Source organism: Peromyscus californicus, unplaced genomic scaffold (genome assembly GCF_007827085.1).
Source record: "Peromyscus californicus insignis strain IS unplaced genomic scaffold, ASM782708v3 Scaffold_10__1_contigs__length_136768540, whole genome shotgun sequence".
Classification (NCBI taxonomy): Eukaryota; Metazoa; Chordata; class Mammalia; order Rodentia; family Cricetidae; genus Peromyscus; species Peromyscus californicus.
The window spans coordinates 102,994,714-103,022,078 of NW_026294391.1; the positions used below are offsets into that span (position 1 = coordinate 102,994,714).

Genomic DNA, 27,365 nt, shown 5'->3' on the forward strand with positions numbered 1-27,365 from the left:
GGCCACTTCAGGGATGGTGCCATATTGTCCTGGCCTCAGAAGATGCCTTTTGATAAAGCCATAACCACACTCGTTTTGGCAAGAATCAGTAGTCCTTTGTTTCATGTCCTGTCTGTCCATTTTGTCAGCAGTTGATTCAAGGATACTTTGTTGTCCAGTGGTTAACTTTTGCCACAATGAAAGTTAACTCCATATGCAGTTTCTTCAATGCCCATATTTTCTCTGAAGTAGATTGGTACTGCCAGGAGCCGACATGTCTCATAATCATAACAAAAAAGAAAAATTTTCTAAGTTATTAAAACATTTTAAATGCCATATTCTGTAGATCTCTGAAGGGTTTGAAGAGATATCTGGTTTTTATTAATTCAGTGATGCTGCATTATAAATCTGGAGGTTCACAGTCTTAGCCCATACTGTTTTAATTTTCCCACCATCTGAGCAAACTGTAACTCTAACTTGATATGGGCTGGAATGTTCTTCTTGTCAAGTATATATTTATCTTTAAAAACATAGTCTTACAGAGAACCTTTTATGTGTAATTTTGGCTTTGTATTTTGTAAACCACTATTGATTTTTCTTCATTCCTACAGAACTGGGATTCCTGTTCAGAATTTTAGCCACATAACAAATATTAGGAAACTTAAGTGGAACTTCCAGAGAGAGTGCCCTTGAAATTGCCCTAATGACCTGGGGGTGCCAAGTTTATAGGCTTCCCTTTTCATGTGGGAAGAAAGGAATCAATAGTAAGGAAAAAGTCATATTAAAATACATGCACCTAGCAGGATGCTGGCTTCCTAAAGATCTGTATTCTTATAACTTAAAATCTATGGGATGAGGGAGGACAATAAATGTTATCAGAGGGTGCTGTGGATATCGCTCTATATAAATAAAACACTGATTGGCCAGTGGCCAAGCAGGAAGTATAGGCGGGACAATGAGAGAGGAGAATTCTGGGAAGTGGGAGACTGAGAGAGAGACACTGCCAGCCAACGCCAGGGCAAGCAGCATGTAAAGATGCCGGTAACCCACGAGCCACGTGGCAAGGTATAGATTTATAGAAATGTGTTAATTTAAGATAAAAGAACATTTAGCAAGAAGCCTGCCACGGCCATACAGTTTATAAGTAATATGAGTGTTTGAGTGATTATTTTATACATGGGTTGTGGGACTGCGGGGCTTGGTGGGACCTGGAAAGAAGCTCTCCAACAACAAGAGGGGACAGATACAGGATAACATATTCTCAGGTGTTTTTCTATATAATGATCAAATCTAGTCTTAAGGAGGAATGAAACGATATTCTTTGCAATGTTTGAATAACTGTAGGACTTAAAGCATCTGCATTTGAATAATCCCACAAACTCAAAGCAGAGTTGGCTCATGGAAAGGGTGATTTTATTTTTTTTGCACTCCCTAATGGCTATTTAGTATCTCCTTAAAATTTTTAACGCATTTAGTTGTGACGAGTATCCTTACTACTTGGAGATGAGCTGTAGGTGACCATGAAGAGAGATAGGAAAAGGGAGAGTGGAAATGTAAAAAGGAAACAAAATGAAACCATGAAATATCTTGTTCAAAAATTAAAAATTTCAAAATGGTACAGGTACAGCATCAAGCCAAGTGCCAGGCCTTTCTGATTATGGAAACTAGTGTGAGTATCTAGAAACGCTAAACTAGTTACATAGTATGTTTATTCTTACCATACTGTCACTTACACATTGGCGTGTCTTTCCCTAGCCAAGGATGCAAAACATAGTGCAGTTTAGGGGGAAATAATATGTTAAATCAACTGAATATTATAAAGCAGAAATCTCAAATTAAAAACAATAGGTTTACAAAGGTCTTTTGTATGTATTATTAATTTGTACTTTGTACCATCTTCAAACAGTAATGAATTTAAGACTATCCACAGTAAATAGTTCTTCTAGGAATACACAGTTGGACTCCAAGTTGCAGTTTCATACCACATATGCCCCCTATTTTACCATGGTAAGTGGACATATGGTAAGTACACATATGGTTGTAGGCTTGTCCCTTCTCTTCCATCAAAATTCTATAGCTGGCACTGCCGTCGGGCTACTGTCTCTCTCTGTCTAAAGTCATGTATACCAGAAGCTCCATTATGACTCCAGGGGGAAGAGCATATGGAGGTTAGCTGAGAGTCTGTTTCAGGAGTCTGCCAGAGGTGTTCAGGGGCAGGAGTGAAGTGAATATCTAGATGAACATTGTGAGGTGATTATCCTGGGCTGGGGACCAGCTATGTATCACAGGCAAACATCTGGCTGTTTCTTGCCCTAACAAATGCCCCTGTGGAAACTAATTAATGGCAAAGATCATCAGGCCCTGCCCATACTGAGAGAAAACAATGCAGAGTGTACCCACCTCTGACTTTATCTCAAATAGCAGCAGAGCAAGCAGAATCCGGGCAGAGAAGGCACATTACCACAGAAACCCAAGGAATCAAGGAGTCAGAGGGCTCAGAGGACAGTACAGAAATGTGCATGCTGGCAAGACTCCTCAATATTGTGTTGGGTCACAGGTTATATAGTGGTTACACTGCAGAAAATAGAACTCACTAAATTAATAATGCATCTGTATTCTTCCCATCTTCTTCACTGCCTGCTGAAAGCTGCTTTTGCTAGTTTGCTGTGACTGGAGGAAATTTCAGCAGACCCGAAAGCTCTTAGATAGGTAAAATTTTGCTGGTCACTCTTTGACACTAAATTATCTCATTTCCATAATTAAAATGTTAAGTCCTATGCAATCATCAATATTCTTAGCTTCACTTGAAGGCAAAGTTTTTCCTTTCTCCTGAGACTGATCTATTCATCCCAGTCCCTGCTTCCCATTGCACATGCTCTCATGTTCTTTTTTCAAGTTTTATGAAATATAAGGATGGAAAGTAAGAATCAAAAAAGTCTTACATATAATGTGTTAGTTTCTTACTTGTTAACTATTTAACTCAACCCTTCACGGGTTATTTGTTGATATTTTACTTCATAGTTCTTTTAAAAAGTGAGATGACAGCTGGGCAGTGGTGGCACATGCCTTTAATCCCAGCACTCGGGAAGCAGAGGCAGGCAGATCTCTGTGAGTTCGAGGCTAGCCTGGTCTACAGAGTGAGTTCCAGGACAGGCACCAAAACTACACAGAGAAACTCCATCTTGAAAAAAACAAACAAACAAACAAACAAACAAACAAAAAAGTGAAATGACTCCTTTGTATGGAAACATCTCTCATTTCTGCTGATTCACAATTCAGATAGTGGATCTCTGGTCTTTTGAGGTCACATTGCTTCATATTGGGACAGAATACCAAAGGAAGCCCACATCTGCTCTTTGGTAAGTTGAATAATGGTCTAGCAAACATGTTGATGTTCAAATCTAGAACCTGTGAATATGTTACTCTATATGATAAATGAGAATTTGCTGGTGTGATGGAGGATTTGAAAATGATGGTAGTATCTTAGATTATGTGTGAATGGTTGATATAATAACAGAGGTCAAGTTGGGTGGTGGTGGCACATGCCTTCAATCCCAGCACTTGGGAGGTAGAGGCAGATGGATCTCTGTGAGTTCAAGTCCAGCCTGGTCTACAGAGTGAGTTCCAGGACAGCCGGAGCTATACAGAGAAACCCTTTCTCAAAAAACCAAAACCAACTGATCAATCAACCAGACAACCAACAAGTCTACCACCCACCCACCCAACCAACCACCCAATCACCCACCCACCCACCCAACCAACCAACCAACTAACCAAACAAACAAACAAACAAACAAAAAGTCAGGGGCCTTTTCAAGTAGAGGCAGAATGGCAGGCTATGATGTGTATTCTAACACTTCAGATATGGGGGCCAGGAGATCTGGAGTTGAACAGAAAACTCTCCACACTACATACCAAATTTGTGGACAGACTAGATGTATGAGACCCAATTTACAAAACAAAACTTGATGTGGCAGCATTCCCACTGGGTTACACCTGGCCTGACTCTAGAAAGTTAGCACTTAGCCCTAACCTATCTTTTGTTTAGCAGACAACCTTTGTTTCTCTTGTTGTCCTATGTGAATCCTGTCTGAGAGTTTCCCAAGGATACAAAGCCTTTACAAATCTTGGTTTGGGAAACCTGGAAAACTGTGGTACCTGATGAATCAAGAAATTTGTACTTGGCATTGTATTTTTGGAAGGTTCTTTCAGGTTGTTTTGAGCATATAGAAATCAACTGGCTAAAGTGTAAATGTGGAGAAAAATAAAAATGCCCTGGGTGAAGGGAAAGAACTTCAGTTCTTAGACACTGGATCCCCTGCAGCCACGAAAGGCTAGATTCATTCTTAAGGTGCCTCTGAGTCTTCATTCAAGGGACCCATGTGAACCCACACACCCACTCTGTGTGGCCACTAGGGTCCAAGATCACTGATAAAAAAGGTAGTGTAGCTGGGTGGTGGTGGTACACGCCTTTAATCCCAATACTCGGGAGACAGAGGCAGGCAGATCTCTGCGATTTCAAGGCTAGCCTGGTCTACAAAATGAGTTCCAGGAGAGCTATGACTGTTACACAGAGAAATCTTGTCTCAAAAAAAATAAATAAATAAAAAGAAGATGGTAGTGTGAGAATGCAAGTATGGGAGTGATCTGGTGAGAAGACAATGGATTCCATCACTCTCTAGAAGTAAGACCATGTGAATAACAGAACACCTCATGGAATTCTCATGAGGAAGCTTTCCTAACAAACCTTGACTGATACTCACCCAATTAATTTCATTTTGAATTTCAAGCCACAGAAATATAGGTAATATAGTGTTTGTGGCAACTAGTTATGGGGACCCTAGATGCAACTAATACATGTTCCAAAGGGGATAGCAATGCCCCAAAATTTGTCTACATCAGTGCACTATCTTCATTATCAGAATAGCTGGCCACTCCCAACTCTTGCTCTATTGAATTCCAAGTTAGATACTAGTTTTATGTGACTTCCGAATAGTAGTAGACAAATAAGCTCTGTGTTCTCATCTTGAGGTGTCTTCCACATAGTTTAGGTTAAGGGGAAAATGTTCATTCCCTTCTTCTGTGGAGATAAGGAAGGGTACTATTTCTGAAAGAGATTTTTTTCCAATTTCTAACTCCTTTTCAAACTCAATTCATTTATGCCAGAGGTGAATATTATAGTAGAATTGCAAAACAGGCTTAAACCTTCTTTTAAAATTCTTGCATGGGTGGTTCCAGAGATTTATTTTAGAATTTAGGCATGCTGGCCAACTTAAAAAAATCTTATTCTTTCCTTCTATCTGATTAAGTAGATTGAAAGAACCATAACTTAATATTTTCTTACAGTCATGAAAATCTTTTTAAAAAGCCCAAGCGCTATATTGGGTGTGAGCAGGGGAATGAAGAGACCATTGTAAAGACTGTGAATTTATCTAAAGAGACAGAGTTACTTAAATAGTTTAAATTATTGGGTTGAGCAAAAATGAATAATTTTAACCTGATAAAACTTCCTCCTTTCCTAGATAGGTGAAGGTATATGAGGAATATTGGATTTGTAATAGAATAAATGAATAAGCTACATATTTCATCATATTTCTGAGTACAGTGTGAAGTGGTTTTTTTTTTTTTTGCTCATAACTATCTTTGGGTGATGATTGGCAACATTTCCTGAACTTCTTCCATATAAACTATTTCAATGGTGCTGCAAAATCTGGTTATATACGTTTAAGGATTCACTGAGTCCGAAAACTAGAAAACGCTTACGTTTGTACCTGATTCCTGCTTGGGGAAAGAAAACCTATTCACATTCCTCTTATAATCCTAATGTATACATGTCAGGTGTGGGGTGGAGTATCTCCAACAAATAGATGTATAATGTAGTACAAAGAAGTTGATACTGAGAGCCCCAGCTGTAGGCCCGTAAGGTCTAATCCATTATAATCTTCAATAAAGGGAGCAGTCCATGAAAGAGTACATTGCCTGTTTTCTTCATGTAATTTCTCAAATGAGAAACATATAAAAATAAACATCCAGAAACATCTGTTGGGTCTGAAAAAGCACAGTACTAATTTGCATCTAGAGCCATCAGCAGCTGAGAAATGATTTAACTAGATGATATGTTTGATGCATCTTATACTGCATCTTCTCTTCACACAAAATAGAAACATTATTAGTGCACCCATTGTTTGAGTGGTAGTTATGCAAGTAAAGCTTAGATCACAAAGGATGACTTTAGTCCTGGAAAAAAATGGTTTATATAAAGTAAGTGACAGAATAGGTTTTGCTGTGGATATTGTTCTGTGTAAATAAAACACTGATTGGCCAGTAGCCAGACAGGAAGTATAGGCGGGACTAACAGAAGGGAGAATGGAGGGAACAGGAAGGCAGAGGGGAGACGGCCTGCAGCCGCCGCCAGGACAAGGAAGATGTAAGGTACCAATAAGCCACGATCCATGTGGCAAAGTATAGATTAACAGAAATGGGCTAAATATAAGAGTAAAAGCTAGACAATGATAGGCCTGTGCTAATGGCCAAGCAGTTTAAATAATATAAGCATCTGTATGTTTATTTTATAAGTGGGCTAAAGGACTGCTGGGGCTTGGTGGGACCTGGAGAGAAAAAACTCCAGCTACAAGGTTTTATTAGGAACATATAGAATCCAAACAACATGGATACAAAGGAATAGGAGACATATTACAACTTTACATTTGTTATGTGTTGGCTATTTCAGCCTTAGATAATCACAGCCGAATTACTCATTTTTTCCCATCAGTTAGCTGTAGATCCTTGTCTTATGTGAGCTGTAGAGCTCAAATGAGAAAATACATATAGAAGGTCATGTAATATAAAGTGCTATACAGGGAAGGATTAATGTGTTAACATTAAAATGACTCTAGGAACATGTCTTTATTGGATTCCCCTCTTCTCACACTTTCTCTCCAAGGAATTCCTATCACTATCCCAAGGATAGTCTATTTTCAGTAGACCATCTTGAGTGTGGTCTGCTATCTTAGTTTTTCAAGACATTTCTCTTTGCAGTTAATGGATTTCCATCACAGGGAAAAATAGTGAGAGTCTGTTCTTTCTGTGTAAAGTTGTTTCAAAAATCATCTCTGCTTTGCATGTTAGGACTACCATTTTAGCCAGTATAATTTTTTTTTTTAACTACGTGATTTTTCTCTATTGATAACTTCCACGGCTAGTTTCTCTACTCCGTTCTTGCTAGTAGCAATTAGATCCTACCATTTAAACACTATATTATAGCACTGCAAAAGCCCTAAACTACCTTGACTACAGTATTAGTTAGTAGATTTGGATTATGCTCGAGGAATAGGAATAGAAATGCTGAAATCTCAGTGATTAACAATAGAAGGTTGATTTATTTTCTGTCTGCTCAATATATTCTTCTGTCACCAGTCTTCTGGGAGCTCAGTTCCGCATTGTCATCGCCCTCAATCTGTGACTCAGCTGTGTAGAAAAGCACTGTTAGGAACATTGCCAGACTCTGTAACAGAGGGGAAGGCAAGCTATGAAGGTCATCTCAATGACAATTTCACTGTTAAACTCAGCATAGAAAATTTCCAGTTTTAACTCATTGGTCATATTGGTCATATAGAACCATATAGGCGCAAGAAAGTGTAATTCTAGTAAGTACTAGGGAGAGGCAAAAATCTAAACATTTTGACAGTATCAGTGAATGAAATAAGTTTAACTAAATTGATTGTATTGTGAGGCTTCTGATCTAGAAAGATGTTAGAATCTTTCTCAGTTTTGCTGTAGTTAGTCTTTCTTTGTGTGTAGGCCATTATTGTATCTGCCTCTGAGACCTGGCTTGTCAAGTCAAATTTCCTGATGTATACAGGAGAAATATTCTCACTGAACTCCTTTGGTTTCAGGTATGTGAGTTGTGAGTCCCAAAATAGGATCTGATAGTTTCCAGCCTTCTGTATGTATTCTAAATGTTCAGTGAAAAAAATGATGTGTTTTTTCCCTAACAAAAACAGTAAAATTCAGGTTTGTTCATATGAACTCTTTTGTTGATGCTTCAACTTTTCTATATTCACTCATTCATATATGTTCATCCAACTCAAGACGTTTACTAACCACAGCCTTATATACCAGGCTCATTACTAGGTGCTGGGAATGAAATACTGAGTTAAATATGCTCCATTTTTCCAAGGAAATCCAAGTATTTATTATCTAACCCATGTCCTTCATTTATAATTATGAAAATACCATATCTTTAATATTATTTTAAATTCTAAAATTAATTAGTGTGACTGAAAATGGGTCAAAATACTTTGGAATTTCTTTTTATGAACTGCGTATAGTCTTCTTTCTTTGGATAACTTGATGCTCCCAACTGTCTTTCTTGATCCTTGTATCTATGGCCTTCATTTACTAACCAGGTAGATAATCACCAATATAATTATACCATTTGTATTTGTATTTACTGTGAGATTGGCAAGTGGGGAGCTTTTTAGGCAGTGTTTATGAGTCTACAGTGGCCAAACCATAGTCCAGAAGAACTACAAAGGCAAATGTAATGTTTTATTTTATCTAACTGATTGGGTCTCATTCTTTCATATTCCTAAGAATGTAAGTGTTAAAAGTACCTGTTCTTGCTAGGCACTGTGCTAAGTTCTGCACAGGATTTCATAGAAACAGAAAGTATCTCTTGATTCTAAGTAGTACTGGTATATCTAGAGCAATCAATGTAGGATGAAGTCATGAAAGAAAATACCAGGAGGCATGTAAAAATTTAGTTACACCTTGATGGTTAAGAAGGCTTTGAGTGGTTTGGGTGCAGACAGGAAGATATGTTTTTGTATGTGGTGTTGGAGATAGAATCATTCATGCTAGACAAGTGCTTTTCCAAGAATTACACCACTAGCCTCTGGGAAGAGGATATTATTAACTGAATTATAATACATTGCATTATGACTCTTATTCTCATTCCACCTCTGGTTTTAGCCTCTTGTGCATTTTTTTCAGAGTACAGTGAGCTAGTGGATACCTTAAAAGCTGCTACTTGGTTGAGCAAATAATTTGGACTGCCCTGAAACTCCTGTTTGGAAGTTTTTTAATATTTGGAAGCCCAGACATTAAAAAGCATATAGGTATAACATGAACTAACTGTAATAGAAACAAACTCTTAAATGTCAGAACATTTTATAATATTTCACCAGGGGTACTAAAAGATTGTACTGTCTTGATAAGGATAGAGGTGTTAGATGATATGAAGCTCAATTCATTAGATGACAGAAGTCAAGGTATATAATGTATGATTTGCAGAACCACAAACTTATCTGCACAATCAAAAAGTCTTTGGCCATGATGTTCTCACTTAAGTTCAGTTTTCTGGGCCCTTATTAATTTGTTAGACACCTCAAGCACTCATCTCGGTCAGAAAATAAAGGTTGACATGTTCTCTACCATTCCCATTTTAAAAGTCAGAGATATGTTCTAGATGCAATTACTTATTAAATTATCTTATATGTCTTTATGGACATCAAAAATACCACCTCATAAACTCTAAAGGAAAGCAAGATTTGATGGGAATGAGGCTTCATGACAATATAGGAAACTCCATTTACCGTGTTAACTCTGCTGATGCTCTTTGTCAATTTGACCTTGGACCACATGACTCCATTTTCTCCTTCACTGTGTCTCTGCCATGACATTTTCTTGCTCCCAGTGAACTTGAATTTGCTGCTACTTGGGATTCCTTCCAAACTATGCAGTGCCACTGGTTTTAGTGATGATTGGTCTTCCGCACTAAACTTGCAGTTTCTTGTTTTTGTTTATACTAAAAAAAACCCATAAAACTTGTAACTAATACTTTTGTGTTCATCTCTAGATTTTACTGTGCTGTAATTGCTTTGGGTGAATTCGGGGGGAGGGTGTTGTTTTGAAGGAAATAATAATAAAATATAGTCATCGTTTCCAGTGAAGAATGACATGCAAATCTGATAATTACCTCAGATGATCTCTTACATAAAGAAAAATCGCACATTAGATTTCCTTAAAGCAAGCTCTTCCTGTCAGCACAGACTTCCCTGCTGTTCCTCCTGTTATTGCTATGGGAAATTTCAGCGGGTTGTCTTTGGGAAATTCAAAAGAGCAGCAACCTAATATTCTCTTTAAAGGGTAATGCTTTCTTGGGGTTATGGCCACCTTTCTACTCTAGACACAGCAGCCCTGTGCTCTATAGAATGAGACGTGCATAATTTAAAAGCCATTTCTTGCATCTTAATATCAACCTTTACTTGAAAAGGAGAGTCCCATTTCTCAATTTTTCCTCACCCCTTTGCCTTTCTAAGCCAATATTCCTACAGGCCAAACTCACTCAGACCTTTTCATTTTACCTCTTCCTTCCTCTGTCCCAGTTCTCCCAGAGGATCAAGATTAAACAAATTTTATTACTGTTTAATTTTCAGCAATTTCCTGTCCCCAAATGCAAGGCTCTTCATCCAGATTAGGTCATTACTTGATTCTTTTTCCCTGGTCATTTTGGGGGCATTTAGTGATTCCTAGTTTTGCCTTGTATATAGAAATATAAAACTTGATAAATTTGTGGATCAAAACTACAACTTTCTTTTGTTTATGAGATTTTTTTTTTCTTCTGAGCATATTTTCAAGGTTTGGGAAATATGCAGTCATACAACTTGTAACATTTTGGAGAAAGAGAGCCCTATTAGGTGGAGTTTGGGAGAGGGTGTTAGCCATGCTCAGAAAGAGTTGAACACCAGTTCGAATATACCTATGATTTCTTAGGCTCTCTGGTACTTAAAATTCAGTGTGAACTCCTTTATATTTGCTTTATGGTCAAGATTAATTGTTTAATGTATTAGAATTTTGTCCTAATTACATTTTTACTAAGCCATGGTTTAAAAAAAATCCCAGTTGAGTTTCATATCCTCTAGACTCTAAGCAAATAAATTTTACTCTTTTCTGAACTCTTAGCAATTTCTTTGCACTTAGTTACATATTACCCTTGATAAATATTGCCTTGATTTTCTAATTTACTCAGGTAGTGTGATTTAAATGTTTCTGTATGCATGTATCATGGTGTCTTACCACCTTATTTAGGACATAATTTGTATACCTTATTATTATCTCTACAACACTTGGCACCCTCTTTTGCAGAACCCAGTAGATGTTTTTGAATGTATTAAATGATAATTCCCTTTTAAATTATCGGTGAATCCTAAATTATTTCAGGTACATTAGCAAACCTTTTTAACCATCATTTCAAATTTAGGTTTGGAAGTCTCTTGTGATGAATTTGAATCCTTTATGATGTACACTAATAACATTACTATAAATATTCTCTTTTTTTGAGACATAGTTTCTTTGTGTGGCTCTAGCTGTACTAAAACTTGCTTTGTAGACCAGCCAGGCCTCAGTCTCAAAGTTGTGCCTGCCTCTTCCTTACAGCTGGGATTAATTGTGTGTGCCACCATACCTAACGAACATAAATAGTTATAAAATTAAGTAATGCTTATTTTTCTCTCCATTTCTCCAACATTTTCTAACTCTCCTTGTCTTATTCCCTAATTGTGGCTATTCCTTCAGGCTCTGTTATTCGCCCTTTGCTTTCATTGTATATTGAAATGGCAAGTTTACATACCACTGGACTTCAACCACGGCCTCTTTAACTTACTCCATAAGCAAATGTTTTCATCTCTACCTCATGGGCCTTATGATATTGTTAAATGATAAAAGTATAATCACTTGGGAATATTATAAATACCCAATATAAATGTTGTACACAAGAAATTAATCATTTGTTTTGCCACCCAAACCATCTGCTCTTTCAAGTTTCTTGTTTGGTTATACATCTATCATCTAAAATCTCTATGCCTTGGAATGGTCTTTCTCACTCTTCTGTATCTTTAATGTTTAGGCTATTCACAAATCTACTTTCTCTTTGTAATATCTTTAGGAGCCACTCACTCTTTTATGTGACCTTAGCATATAACTTAATGTAGGACCCTCTTTTTCTAAGTATTAGGTTACTAATATAACCTAAATATTAGGATGTACCTCATAATTACTCCCTCTGGTATTCTGGTATTGCTGTTTGTGATAGTAATGATAATGTTGGTGCAGCATAAGAAGTTGCAATTAAAGAACTATTGTGTGCTAGGCATTGTGCCAATGGATTTGATGGAGAATATCTTATTTAATTCTTACAACAGTCTAATGCGGTCATGCTGCTATCTCCATTTCAGATGTTAAAAACCCATGTCTCAAAATGATAAATAATCCAAACCTGTGGTTTGGAGTATTTACACAATATCTCCATGGCCTCATTACCAACTTCCTGAGTTATTTTTTTCACTGTTATGACAAAATTGCTCACAGAAGCAACTTAAGGAAGGAAAGGTTTATTTTGGAAAACTACTCCAGGTGATAGTCCATCATGGCATGGAAGGTATGGTGTTAGAAGCAAGAGGGAGCTGGCTGCATTGTGTCTACAGACAGGAAGCAGAGAGTGATGAGTATTTGTGCTCAACTCATTTCTCCTTTTTTAATGCAGTCTACCCAGCGTACCATATATCTTTAAGACAGTTCTTCCCACCTCAGTTAACCTAACATAGATAATCCCTCACACGTATGCCCAGAGATTTATTTCTATGGTGATTCAGAATCCCACTAGTTTCACAATCAAGATTAACCATTATAATTCCATACTTTCTCAGCTTCACACACAAACATATTAACTTAGACTACAGCCTTCCACCCCTTGTCCCCATAGGTTTATGGCCGTCTCACAATGTAAGAGGCTTTTAGTCTAAATTGAAAATTCCCCATAGTCTTTTGCAGTTACAACACTGTACAATAGTCTAAAGTCCAAGTCTGCTTTGAAACTCAAAGCAATATCTTAACTGTGAATTCCTATAAAAATATCAAAGCCAAGTAAAATTCTTTCAATACACAGTATACAGAATGAATATTCCCATTCAGAAAGGTATGAATGGTACATTGAAAGGAATCATTGACTAAAACAAATCTAAAACATAGTAGGGAAACACCAAATTCTGCAGTTTGATGTCCATGGCCTAGGGATCATGATGGAGTCATCTGGTTCTAAAGAACTTGAGTATCTGACTCTTCCAGATCAGCTGCCTGTATCATATATAGCCGTTATCTTAGACTGGCTCCGCTCAGGCCTTCAGCTTTACTCAGTGGCTCTCCCAGTATCCTGAGGTTTCTATTTCACTTTAGGCTGTGACTAAAAAGCCTTATTCAGTAGACTTTCTGGGCTGCTTTGCAGGGACTCTGACTCTCTCTGTAGATCAGTGTAAGACTACCTGATTAAAATTCTACATCTTCCATCCCTGTAAAACCAATTCCTTGTGAATGATGTCATCAAATTCTGCTGCCATATAAGGATGTAGTGTGCCCCTTTTGCTCCATTGTCTGCTGACCCTAGGGAAACTACTGAGGGGCTTTTAAAAACTCTTCTCTCATATTTTACATCCCAACCACATTTTTCCCTCCCTCCACTTCCCCCAGTCTCCCTTCCACTACTTCTCACCCCAAGATCTACTACTGCTCCATTTCCCTTCAGAAAAGAGCAGATATCCCAGGGATATCAACTAAACATGAAATAGCAAATTACAATAAGACTAGGCACAAACATTCCTAGCAAAGCTCGATGAGGCAACTCAATGGGTGGAAAAGGGTCCCAAGAGCAGGCAAAAGAATCAGAAACAACCCCCCACTCCCAATGTTAGTAGTCCCACAGGAACACTAAACTACAGAACTGTCAGATATATGCAGATGGCCTAGGTCAGTCCCATGCAGGATCCCTGATGAGTGGCTTTTGAAGAATAGGAATCCCCCCCCCCCCCCCCCGCCACCAGCAGTAGCATTCTGAATTTAGGCATTCTCCTTTCAAGTTAGTTTTTATTTTCCCAAGATGGAGATTTTTAAGCAGGGTGGGTGGATTTTACCCTTGGGACACCCTTCCTGTTGTCTCCGTGAAAAGTACCAGGTGTGTATTTAATGATGCTAATTTCTTTAAGAGTTATTGTTGCTTTCAAATCTACTTTGTTTGTAAGGTTAAACTTTTTTAAACAATATTTTCATCAACAGTTCATCTTTTAAATATCTTTGTTTCTATTTTCTTTCTCTCTGTCACTGGAAAAATGTACACAGCTGGTATACTACCTTGTATTAAAATTATATCCACAAAACAAATTACTCTACTATTCCTCTATTTGATTTTCTTAAGTTCTCAGGACATGGGTAGAATGCAGCCAGATTCCTTGCCAGAATATCATATAAATGACCTCCAGTCCAGTTCCTGTAGAGTTCTTATTCCCTTCTGAAACCTCTTAATCTGAGCCTCCATTGTCCAAATTTCTATTAGTGTTCTTGTCTTACTAACTCACACCATAATATTTCATTAAATTGTTTAAAATATTTAAGGACTTTTATAGCCCAGAGTTCCTACTTCTTCCACATTCCTCCCTCAGTCCAGTCCCAAAGGTTTACAAAGCACATACTCAGTTTTATCACAATGATTTCCTGCAAATCTGTAATATACTTTGCTCATTTTTCTCAATTCTGCCTATGCTTTAAGGCAGTGCTTCTTGACCTTCCTAATACTGCAACCCTTTAATACAGTTCCTCCTGTTGTGGTGACCCCCAACCATAAAATTATTTCATTGATACTTCATAACTATAATTTTGCTATTGTTACAAATGTAATATAAATATCTGATATGCAATTCCTATGAAAGGTCAATCAACCCCTAAAGGGTTGAGAACCACTGCTTTAAGGTTAAATGTAAGCTTATTTCCTCAGGAGATATTCTCTTAATTGTCCAACAGGCAATGGAGTTTATTTCTTTTCTTGTCTGCTGTGCCAGTTAGTTGGCATATCATACTACTTAACACAGTGCGATGTATTACCAATATGCTCTATAGTATGATGTGAACTAAGAAAACCTAACTTTAGTGAATTTGTCTTTGACACCATTTCTATCACCTTACTTATTTTCCATTCTTCTGCCTCTTGTGCATCTATAATTTTCATGTTCTCCCAATTTCTCAGCCCAATTGCTGACGTAGCCCGTCTAGCCTCTTCTCAGGAAGAAGTAACCAATCATTCACCAACTTCCCATAATGCTCTTGATTCAAACTTGACTACAGAAGTGAAATAATCTTTTTTTAGGAATATGGTACTAGTAACCCTTCAGACAAGTCTGCATTTGACACCAGTATCTGCTTTGGTTGCTGAAATTTTAGGATAATTTGGGTATTGTTTATAACAGAGGGATGGAAAGGATCTCAGAGAGTTTGGGGTAGGTTATTTGTCTTGGTACCCACCAAGATATATCATGTAAGTTACTTTCTATTCTACCTGAGTGTGCAGTTGGATTTGGCTGCAATATTTTCATCTTTTTCATGTGTAGCAGCTTCCTGTTTCTGTCTTTAAAAGATAAGCATTCTTTACAAACATTCCTTTTAAATTAATTCTTTGGGGATTTCATACAATGTATTTGGATCATATTCACCTCCTCTATCCCCCATATCCTCCCAGATCCACCCATTTTCCCTACCCACCCAACACTTTGTCTTCATTTTTATAAAATCAATTGAATCTATTCTTATAAAATACCTGCCTGGCAAATGGAATATTAGCATCTCAGTCTGAGTGTCTAGTTTTCTCCTGGACTTTGTGCTCCAGGGAAATTGGTATTTCAACCTTGAAAGCTGGGGTACTATTTATGGATACTTGAGGACAAGTAACAGTTTAGAAAGACATTAATCCCACGTACAGTCCTGCTCTTGAGTTGCTTCAGTCCATGGTATTTGGGCTCAGAACTGCGTCTCATATGGGTTGTTCCTGCAAAGCTATTTCTGAATCTTCTGGATTTACAAATCATTTGGTACCCAGCTGTTATGTTGCATGATTCATGGCTATGGGTGCCTTGCTTCAAACACTTGTCAGCAGTTTCTTCCCTGTGGTTGCCTTGTGATTCAATTGTTTTGGTGTGGTATGTAACTCCTCACATTCATTTGGGATCTGCCTCCCCCAACTTCTGTCACAGAACAAATGAGTCAGTATCTAATGGTGTTGGCTTCCAGTTTCCTCTGGTGGGTGGGTGCGAGAGAAGATGGTGCTGTGAGCTTACTGAGGAGGCTGGCTGTTGTGCTGCCAAAGTGCCCTGAAAGGGAGAAGACTGGCTACATTTCTCAGAATGAATATTCAGGAAGCATTCAGACAAGGCCAAAGTAAAGGTCGTCATTGTTCAGTAGGTGGCAGTGTGGTCTGGTTTGAAGAAACACAGCAAATTAATGCATGAGTTTATAGTGCTTTATCCTGATGCCTTTGACAGCTGACTTGAGATTTTTTTTTTCTGAGTGTTTTAGTACCTTTAGTCAAGTGCTCTTAAAAAAACTCCTCAGTTCTTTAGAAACTTCTTTCTTAGTAGTGAGTGGCATATTTTTGTGACAAGTACTGTAATCTGAAGCTTTAAGAAGCTTTGTGGCTAATTGTTATTAGCTGGACACCTTGCCTGGATTGCAGTTTCCTGCCTGGGGTGGAAGGAGCATTTGCCTTTCCTACTGTGGGGGTTATTTTGTTGAGTTAATCAGCTTTAGCCCCTAAGTCTTACTAGTTTCCTTTTCAGAGAGGAGCCTCCTAAGACCCCATGTGTCAGCTCTGTCAGGTTCCCTTCAGACTTCGGGAATCGCATATTTACCATGGCTGAGCTTAGCCTGCCATAGCAAAATGCCCTCTGTCAAACAGGCATAAATCGCACACTCTGTCTCTGCACCTTGCCCAGCACTGCAAAGCCCTTCTACAGAATAGCTTTGTTCTCAATATACAAGTAGAATCATTGAAGAGAGTTGCTTTTCTATAAGGAGCCTACTTTCTGGCACATGCAAGAAGAAAGAGAAGTTGCACTGACTAGATGGTGTCATCCTTGGGAGAATTGTTGGCTGCTTGGTTCGAATCGATAAGGCTGAAAAAAGGCTTTGTTTTACTGGTACCCCCTTTTTATTATAGATTTTCAGAATTATAAACACTGTATCTTAAGGATGAATTTGAGACCTTTGTGTTGTTTACAAATACTGGATGAGATGCCCACGGACATGTTCCCATAGTTCCAGGGGGTCTAAGTGAGACATTTGTTAGTTGAGCAATGTTCTTTGCCTTAGATAGGATAAGGAGACTATCCTCATATATACAACTGTCTCTCATTATTTATAGTAGTCACATACTCCAATTTCTAAGACAGTTGAATTAGCCAGGTTTACTATGACCCAATTGTTCAACTTATCAATATATAATTTTGTTTTCATGTGTGCTTCTGTTTAAAGACACCTCATTTAACATATTTTGTTGATTCATTAACAATGTACTCATAGCCAACAGCAACTTGCATGCCTGAATTAAGATTATCTGAGCATATTTTATCTACAAGTCATAACATTTTACATTTAGAAACATTAGACTGCACTTGAGGGCTATTTAAAATATGGAAATTAAAAAAACCTACATAACTGAAAAATATGACACTAACTATTCAGTAAAAGGAACCTTGTTTATAGTAAGAGCTAAATTTAGAAGATAGAACATTGTTTTGTCACCTGATGGTGTGCACACCAGTGACTTGTTTGTATTTGCTATGCTGACTGTGTACAGACATGTGATTGACTATGAAATGACTGCTCTTATTGGGCAAATGGCAAATAAATCTTTGGAAGGTAAGCAGTATAGCAAATAAAGAATTTGTGGCTAATGAGAAATAGTTGTATTTGTGCTATTTGGTGCCTATTTTAATATTTTATTTTGATTATTTTTAATTATATGTGCACCTAGAATCTAGAAGAGGGTGTTGGATCCCCTGGAGGTAGAGTTATAGGTGGTTGTAAAAAATCAGATGTGGGTGCTAGGAACCAAACTCAGATCTTCTGAAAGAACAGTATACACTCTTAACCACTGAGACATCCCTCCTGTCCACATTATCTATATTTTTGTGTTTGAAATTCTTAATCTTATACAGCTTCCTCTACTATAGTCAGCCATACTGATAGGAACTGACCAGGAAGTTATATCACAAGCTCTTGTGTAGGGTATTAGAGTTTCTCAAACCGTATTAATCCAATGGTTTTCAAATGCATTAGTCAGTGGTTTACTATTTAACAATTCTGTGCATTAGTTAGGCTTACAGATAGAGATAAATTAGAAAAAAATAAATAAAAACTTCATTTAGAAATGCAGATAAACAACCCCTTTACATAAAAGTCTGAGTATGTGTATTTTAAGATCAGCATTTGATTTAAGCTCAGAAACTTAAGGATGGTAACCTGAGTTCAACTTGATGACCTTTAGTAAGACTATAAGTCTCTCTGTTCTATTCTTTCTTTGTAAAAACATACAAAAATACAAAACTATTTTATCTACCCATTGTCAATACAGGAAAATAAAGCAAGTATAAAATGTTGTTGTACTTTTCCATATAACCCCATTCTTGGGCTTGACCACAATAAGTCTGAAAAAAATTCTCATTTTTAGTTTTTGATACTTTATAATTTCTGTTCTTAAAGCCACACAGAATATTATAATAGTATTTCTTCTATTTGATTTCCATTTCCTATCTCAAGTTATAAATTCACAGTTTCCTCCATTAATTCATTCATCTAATTTTGGATAATATTTGTTGAGAATCTACTATATATTTGGCATTATGGTAGAAATTTGGGGTACATATGTAACTAAAAGATAGTATTCACAGATCTTTTGTCTGTGAGGCTTTTTGTTCCTTTGTGTTGAATATCTTTAGTTTTTCACACACGGAATGAATTGATGTTTTCCCCATAGCTTTGACCACCTTCCTCTGAATAAAGCAGTCAGGTTTTTCCTCTAGAGATAGGGTCCCATATCACAAGTGATTGACAGATATTAAGAGCTATCTGAGTTTCAGTAGCAGTGCTGTGCTCTTGAGCAATGTATTTAGCCTCTTGGGATTCCCATATTCTCCTCTATTAAATGAGAAGGATGGGGTTTCCTAGGCCAATGTGGAGATTAAAGAAGATAATGCCCATAAAAACCACCTAGCTTAGTATCAGTATGTGAGTGTCTAATAAAGAGTAAAACATTTTTCTAGTTATATTTGTTAAACAGCATAAGATGACTCTGGGCATTTTGGCAGAGATACGTTTTGTTGTTACTGCCTTCTAAAGTTGTAATCACCTCAAACCCCCAATTCATTTTCTGTCTTCCAGGGAAATTACTTCTATCTTCCAGAGATGTGCTCAGATGTCAAGCCTGTTTCAACCTCTTTAAGACGCATTTTGACCATCTCTGTTTGCCTGGCTTGTATATCATCTTCCTGAGAGACGGATGTAATTTCAGTTCCAGGATCGATGTCCTTGACTTGACTTTTCTTTATCTCTGAGTTTTCTATGAATATGGAAATGTGACTAGTGGCCTCCCCAGGCTTTAGAATCTTTTCTGTAGATGAACAGATTATAAATAAAACACCTCAAGCAATAGGGGAATATGCTACCCATTCTATTTGTGCTTTGGTTCATTACATCTACTAAGCCTGATAAATCTGCCTCTATAAGAAGATTGTTGAGCAAAATTGATCCCATTTCTTAGTATGATATATTTAGTGATGGTTTGGCTGCCTCAACCTGCTTCATCCTTTTGTTTTAAGACTTTACCTGGATTAGTGTTTCTGAATTTATTTGTTGAATGCACACACAAACACATGTATAGTTTCCTCTGTCACTGATTTCTGGCAATATTAGGTGATAATTCAGCGGGAGAAATCATGATAGGGAATAAAGGTAATGATAGGAAAAGAGAACTGTGACTTACATAGATTATGCAGATAAATGTAACCGGGCACATAGTCCTTTGTGTTAGTGTAATCTATACCAACTTTAAATCAGGAACAGGAAAATAGACTTGAGGATGTGTTGAAGATCTTGATTTACTCTATGTGATCCTTGGAAAATTTATGTCTATTTATGTGGTACATAGTTAGTTCTCTTTGGAGATGCCTATTTATTTATTACTAGTTGGCTTTACTTGGTTGCCAAAAATCACTACCTTTAAATTTACTCCTCTCCACCTAATATACCATCAGTATCCATTGCCACAAATTGCTTAATGTTTCTTTGCTAACATAGTTATGCTGTCTATTGACAGAAGTTAGGAAAGGAGGAAAGTGTTCAGGTTATACAGGGGAATGGGAAATTTGAAGCTGTATGGAGATAATGAAGTAAGAAAAAGCAGGTGAGAAGGTTAAAATGTGATGTCAAAACCTGTCTCTTCTTAGGCCTCAGAAAGATGTATCAGTGGCTTGAGATATATGTTCTAAAAGTCATTGTTAAGAAAATCTACAGATTAATGCAGTTTGTGGAAATCAGTTTACCCTCGTCATTTGATTGGGTCACAGATTTCATCATCTGATTAACTGGTCACTAGTAAGTTCATGTTTGCTTGGTTGACCATAATGGAGAACCCTAGATAAAGTGGTCCTATTTCTTTCCATAGAGAAGGACATTGTGTTGTCACTGTATACCCCTTGGTCATTTTGTGAAAAGAGAATCTACTTTTAATTTGTCAGATACAATATATGATGCTTTGTCTTTATTTGATAAATACTTTCTTGTACATCCACACAGTTGAAACTTGGACCTCTGGGTAGGAATGGCCACATGCATGTGCATGAGCCACCTCACTCTATGGTATAGATCCTGGGACAGGAAAAGAAGGAACAAGCCAGAGTCTTGGGGCCCTTTTTCATCACACCAGTATATTCTGATTTAGATCTCTGGAGAATCTGTTAATTCAAAAATTGAACTTTCACTTTGAAGTTGTATATACTTTTTTCAAAGTAGGAGGAGAGAACGTATTTAACTATTCTTAAATATATATGTATGTTATATCTTATATAATTTATATTATATATAATATTACATATAATATATATACAAAAATATGTGTAGACATCTGGTATGTGGGCTTCCATTTGTATTCTTGTCTCAGGCTCCACAAATGCTAATTGAAGGCCTCTAATGATGGCAGCAGATTACTAAATGAGAGTTTTATGCCATATGTTTTAGGCCTAAAATCTTTTTAATCTTAATTTAAATCTTTATATGAACTGTGTGAATTTGGTACTGTTAGTGTTCTCACTTATTGAATATGCAAGCTGAGGTTCAGCAGATCACTGTATCCAAGGTCAAAGAATGAATGATAGCATTGAGATAGAAACTTAAACGTTGCTGGGGGTATGATGGTACAATACTTTAATAGCATTATATGGAAGGTAGACTCTGTGAGCTGGTGGCTAACCTAGTCTATGTAATAAGTTTCAGGTCTGCTAACACTATATAGTGAGACTCTGTGTCAAAGAAAAAAAGAAAAAGAAAAAAAAGAAAGGAAAGCATCTCAAACCTTCATCTGAGTACGTGTTATAAGCCTTGAAGTCAGAATCCTACCTCTTTTACTTGCTGGCTCTTTGATCTGATACAAGCTATTGACCTCTCACTTTTAGTGCCTCAGTTTTGTGAATGAACTCTGAGATGAATAACATAGGCTACTAGATATCTCTACATGATCATTTCTCTTATTTTTAAAGATAATTTTTCTTGTCTTTAAGAAAATCTAGAAGTTATGCCCACCTGAGACAAAGATATTTCCGAGACTATAATGTAGTAAAGTGTGGTTATGTGACTAACTTTGGTTAGTGAGAAATGAAAATATTATGTGCAATTTTTGTTTTGCCTTTAAAGGGAAGGAGATCCCTTTATTTACTCTTACCATTGGTGAGAATGTGGAAGTAATAATGAGACATCATTGATATGTGTCAACTCCTATGACAATGGAGCAATTGATAAGACTTGGCACTATCTAGTTATCATACCAGTACTAGTCTGTGTATGTCTCAATCATTATAAAAGATAACCTAAAAGATACATAGTTCTTAAAAATTAGCCACTGTGACATTGATTCAAGATAGCAATGGCTTCCCATACCTGGGGGAGTGCAGAACTGCATTTAAAAAGTGGTCTCATAGAATTGGAAGAAAAGATGGCTGTGTGTAGCCGCCTTGTGCAGTGGAGAGAAGCAAAAGTAGATGTGGTAGTGGTGATGACAGGTATGAGAACGCGGCCAAGGTGGACAAATGAACATGATTTTGCTGAGTAGGGCCTGTCCTTGGCCCCCTGGGAGGCTTGGGCCAGTGGCCTGACCTGTGGCATGTAGCTGCTGCTGCTGCTGTAGCTCTTGCTATTCTCCCTGCTGGGGGAAGAAGAGTGCAGTGGTGCTGCCTTCTTCTGGCTGCAAGCATGGTGGTCATGCCCAATGAGCCAGTGATGCAGTAGCAACAGGTATGGGAGCACAACTGTGGTGGACAAAGGAGCATGTCATTATAGAGTAGGGCAAGCAGGGTGGTGTGCAGCAGCCTGGAACTCACAAAGGCTCTGGGTCGCTGCCCTGCCCCTGGCTCTTCCCTCTGGTCAGCCAGGGTGAGGGGGTCATTGTGCTAGTGTAAATGGTCTGTGTTTCCTCTTCAGGTGGCCATGTTAATGTCTGTGAGCAGGGCTGCTGCAGAAGACCATGTTGATGTCTGTGATCCTTACTGTGACTGGAAGCCATGTTGATGTCTGTGGTCCATGTTGCCACCAGAAGCCACGTTGAGGTCCATGGTGAGGTCCATGTTCTGTGCTGCTGCTGGAGGCTATGTGGATGTCTATAGTTTGTGCTGCTGCCAGAAACCATGTGGGAGTCTATGATCTGTGGTGGTGCTGCTGGCTGTTATGGGCAAGAAAGCTCCTTTGCAGTGATATTCATGACTGTAGACTCATTAGTGAGAATAAGGTACATGAAGGCTTCTGTGACAACTCCCCCCCCCCCCCCCGCAAAGAAACAGTTCAGACAGGAATCTCTTTAAACAGAGTCCTTAAAATTGGGATAAAGATGCTGAAGTGTAACCCTTCACAGTTGATGGCTTCTGGCAGGGTTGGGGTGGGAAAAGACTCAATTATCTTTAAGGAATTGGGTACTAGGAGTTTGACTATGCTCCACTGTGTATATAGGCAACTCAAATTGGACTTAGTGTATTTTTTTCTTTTGCGGGGGAGGGCACAAGGGTGGGAGGGTGGACCTGGGAGGAATGGGAAGCAAGTGTGATGGGGTGCATAGTGCAAAATTCCAAATAATCAATTAAAAATATTATGTTGGGGCGAAAAAAGGAAAAAAAATCAGAATACAATCCAGAATTGATAATGGACCAAATATTAAATTTTTAAAAGTGGAAAAAATTAGCCACTGTTATTTTGAATCTCTTTTTCATAAGACAAGCATCAATTCTATGACAAATAAGAACCTGAAAAGTTTTAGTAACAAGCAGTATGGTATAGTAGAGTCATATGGCTAATTTTCTTTTCTATCCTTCCTTCCTTCCTTCCTTCCTTCCTTCCTTCCTTCCTTCCTTCCTTCCTTCCTTCCTTCCTTCCTTTCCTCCCTCATTTTCCCTCTCTCCCTCTCTCTCTCTTTCTTTGAAGAACCTCTACAGTGATGGCCACAGGGACTGTATTAGTTTACATTTCCCCCAACAGTGTTTAAGGGTTTCTGTTTCCCTACATCTTCAACAATTATTTTTCTCTGTTTTTTAATGTTTAATTAAAAATTTTACTTATGTGTATGGGTGCTTTGCCTACATGTATGGTGGTATACCACCTGCATACCTGCTGTCCATGGAGGCCAGAAGAGAGTGTGGATCCCTTGGAACTGGAGTTACAGACAGTAGTAAATACATTGTACACACTGGGAACTGAAGCAGGTTCTCTAGAAGAGCAGCCAATGCTCTTAACCATGGAGCAACCTCTATAGCCCTTTGTTTATTTAATTTTATTGTGACAACAGGTTTAAAGTGTCAGAGTAGAATTCCCTCCTAATAAGTGGACCTTACATCCAATTAGATGATTGTTACTTATCCCCCACCACAGATATGTGCCACTATTGAAGTTTTTGGAATAGTTTGCTATTCTGGCTATTGTTATGGTTTGTAAGCATTACCATCGATTAGGACTGTTAATTGCTTTTCTGTCTTGGCAGTTTTCATGGTACCTCAGGGGGATGGCTTGCAGGTGAGTTCCAGCTATATTCCTCCAAGTCCTAAATCTGAAGTTTGTGGTGTCTTCAGCAATAGGCTATGAACTTCAATTTCTGGTAAGTAATCAAGGACAATGATAATAGCCTATATTGTTTTGGAGGTCTCTTGGACTCCCCTGAATAACAATAGGAAAGAAATTTTCACATGTTATTAGATAGTCTATGGCTTTTGGGGAGAGCATTATTATCCCAAGTAGCATAACTTCATTATATATTAATTTAAATATTAAATATATTTAAACATATATAAATAAATATTAAATATATATTTAAGTAAACATAAAATAATATGATTCCCTACAGCTTTTTCAAACATCTACATGCTTATTTATCTCTCCTTTTTCTATTGCTTACCCCCAGGTAAATCTTTCCACCCCTGTGTTCCCATTTCCCCTTGTAACAGCACCTGTATCCTGCTCTTCTACTTTCTAGAGCTCTTCCACCTCCTTGGCTCCTTTTCACTTTCCTAGTATCTACAGTGACTTCAGCCTATGTACTCACATCTAGACATTCGACCTAGGACCTACTCATATAAGAGAAAATGTGGCATTTGTCCTTCTGGGTCTGTGTTACCTCACTCACTGCAATGTTTTCTACTTCCATTCGTTTACCTCTAACGGCATGATTTCATTTTCCTTTACAGCTAAAAGAAAGAGTTTACCTGACCACATTGCCATCCCCAAATCCTGTATTTCTTCATCTTGGTCATAAAGATATCATCAAATTTCTTTTACAATCAAGAATTACTTGGTCAACTATTTTTTTTCCTGATCTAACACTTGAAAGTACTTTTCATACAACTAACTAGTATAAGGTTCTTCATTTTATAGAGCAGTTTTATTAGCAATTATAAATAACATAGAAATAAGAAGCTTGATAAGTGATTTAGGGTTTCTATAATTTAATTGCTTATAACACTTAACAAAAATGAAGATATATCTTACATTCTGGATCATACTTAGATTCAGTACTGTTAGACACAGTTACTTCATGGCACCCTAAAAGCAGTAGTAATTAATTCCATCAATGCTCATTTTCTCACTGAATCCAGAAATCTCTTTATAAAATAAAATAAATGCAATAAAGTTTGTCATTCTACAGATATAATGAGGTCTTGGATTTCAACCACTGTTAGGAAAAGAACAAAGTATACTACTTAAATTGGCATATTTCCGTTTCATTTAATGAGGAAAGATTTTGATGAAAGGAGAGGTAGAGTTGATGAGCCTACTGGTTCCTTCGTTAGTGGAAAGGTTGATTTAGAAGAATGCACATAGGAAGGGTAATAGTACAGAAAAGCTTAAATAACACAGTAAATCCTTTTTGCACTGGGAAGTCAGATATACGTCATCTGCTTTTAACTACCTTTCGACAGAGCCTTGAAATTATGTGTCAGATATGCCTGTTTTCTAAGTTAACCAAACTGTTTATGTGATTCTGGCAGGTGTTGAAGCCAGGGGGCCCTTTGTGTGCTGCTAGGGGTGGGCAACAGGAGGATGGTGAGTACTGGAGGGAGGGAGGAGCCCAAAGCAGTAAAAAGATTCAGAATAGGAGCAACTGAGTGGTTGAAGACCCAGATTCTCTAATTAACAATTCGAGGGTGTTGCCCAGGGCATGACTGTCCATATGGCCAGAACCTTCACCCCTGTTCATATTCAGACACAGATCTAGCCTTGAAAGTTCCCTCCAGAGGCAGTTCTGCCTATCCATTTTTTCTCTAGTTTGCATTTCTGCTTTTTCAGCCTTCTGCACAAATGCTTTCTTGGCAGTATGTTTTTTGCATACTTCTCTCTAAAGGCTGGACATTGATAAATTTGGCTGCACTCCTTGTGGCACATTCAAGCATTAAAGAATCTGCCTGTGTGTCTATTTCCTTCTTTGTTTTACATCTTGCAGTTTCCAACTGAGGTCAGTCAGCAGGCTGAGTGATGAAAAGGACTGTTCTATTCTTGCCCAGTGCTTAAGGAAGTGTGTGTTAGACCCCATTTCATTCAGTGTGCTGCTTCTTTGCCACAGCCCTCAGCTGCCTCATCAGCCTCAGCTGCCTCAGCTGCCCTGCTTGTTGAGACTGAATTATGGTCCCTGGTGGAAATAACTATGAATGATCTTCAAGGAAATAATATAGACTAAGAGTAAGCCAGATCTGGAACTCAAGCCTCCATGGTTTATGTGACAACATCCTGCTGAAAACCTTCATGGGAATGTTTCTAATGATGCCAGGGCTGGACTCCTATCTCATTTGACTCATGGAGCTGCCAACCACAGTGCTTAGGAGACCCAGAAGACCAACAGCAGCAGAAATGACAGCAAGGATAATTTATTGAGGCAAGGGTAATTTATTGACTTGATAGCCTCTGATCCTTAGGTGTTTTTCTATTGTAGATATGCTTAATGCAAAGGATGTCTGGGTGAATTTCAATTCACTATCATTTGCTCCCGGTTCCCTCTGTCTTCATCCCTGCTTATGTACAGTCATCTAAGATTTCCATCGACTTGAGTTTCATTTACTGTTGTTCTCCTCCTTGTACCTTAAGACCAGAAAGCCTTCCTTTTTATTATTGTTCATGCAGAATCCTGCACAACAGTCAGCTTAATATAGTTGTCCACATTTGTTTTGGAGGGGGGCAGGAGGAATCATGAATCTACATGTTTATATCATGATTGTTACAATGGCTTCTTAGAGGCAATAGCTACCTGAAGGCGTCTAAACTACTTAAAGTGCTTGAGATAAAATAAACGTTATTAGGGGTTTACCACACTACTTTTGATTAGATGTTCAAAGGTAAGGTTTGTGAATCTGCATTTCAATAAAATTCTTAAATGACTGTGAAGCACGAGTATTGAAAATGCTTCTTCTCAGCCCTAATGGATACATGTATATCACAGTTCCTGCATCTATGGGTCAGGGAACATTATGGAAGAGGGACACAAAGATTGTGAGCCAGAATATCAGAAAGTTTTCTGTCAAATAATCTCTCATAGAAATGGCTGCATAAACAATACCAGAATAATGACAATGTCAACGGACATGCAAAGGGGAAAATATTGCAGGGTCCCACCCCTGGATTAAGAACTATTGGCAGCTAATGATTGCTAGGAGAAAGAGAATTAACTTTTCCCAGGGAAAGCCTCCTTATAGGCTGTCCTTATAGGTAGTCAGCACTGAAACCAAATACACACAAACAACAAAAGTGAACTCCATAAAACACACATACATACATGC

General features: G+C 37.9%; 1 long non-coding RNA gene across 2 annotated transcripts; it reads left to right on the top strand.

The window, feature by feature from the left end:
* Positions 1-26,967, top strand: LOC128110689 (uncharacterized). 2 transcript variants are annotated; one of them, XR_008218281.1, is made up of 3 exons: positions 1-2,688; positions 22,543-22,674; positions 24,086-26,967. It is a non-coding gene; the product is annotated as an uncharacterized LOC128110689 (long non-coding RNA). The 2 variants fall into 2 exon arrangements; XR_008218282.1 differs by lacking the exon at positions 1-2,688 and adding an exon at positions 13,866-19,376.
* The last annotated feature ends 398 nt before the right edge of the window (positions 26,968-27,365 follow it).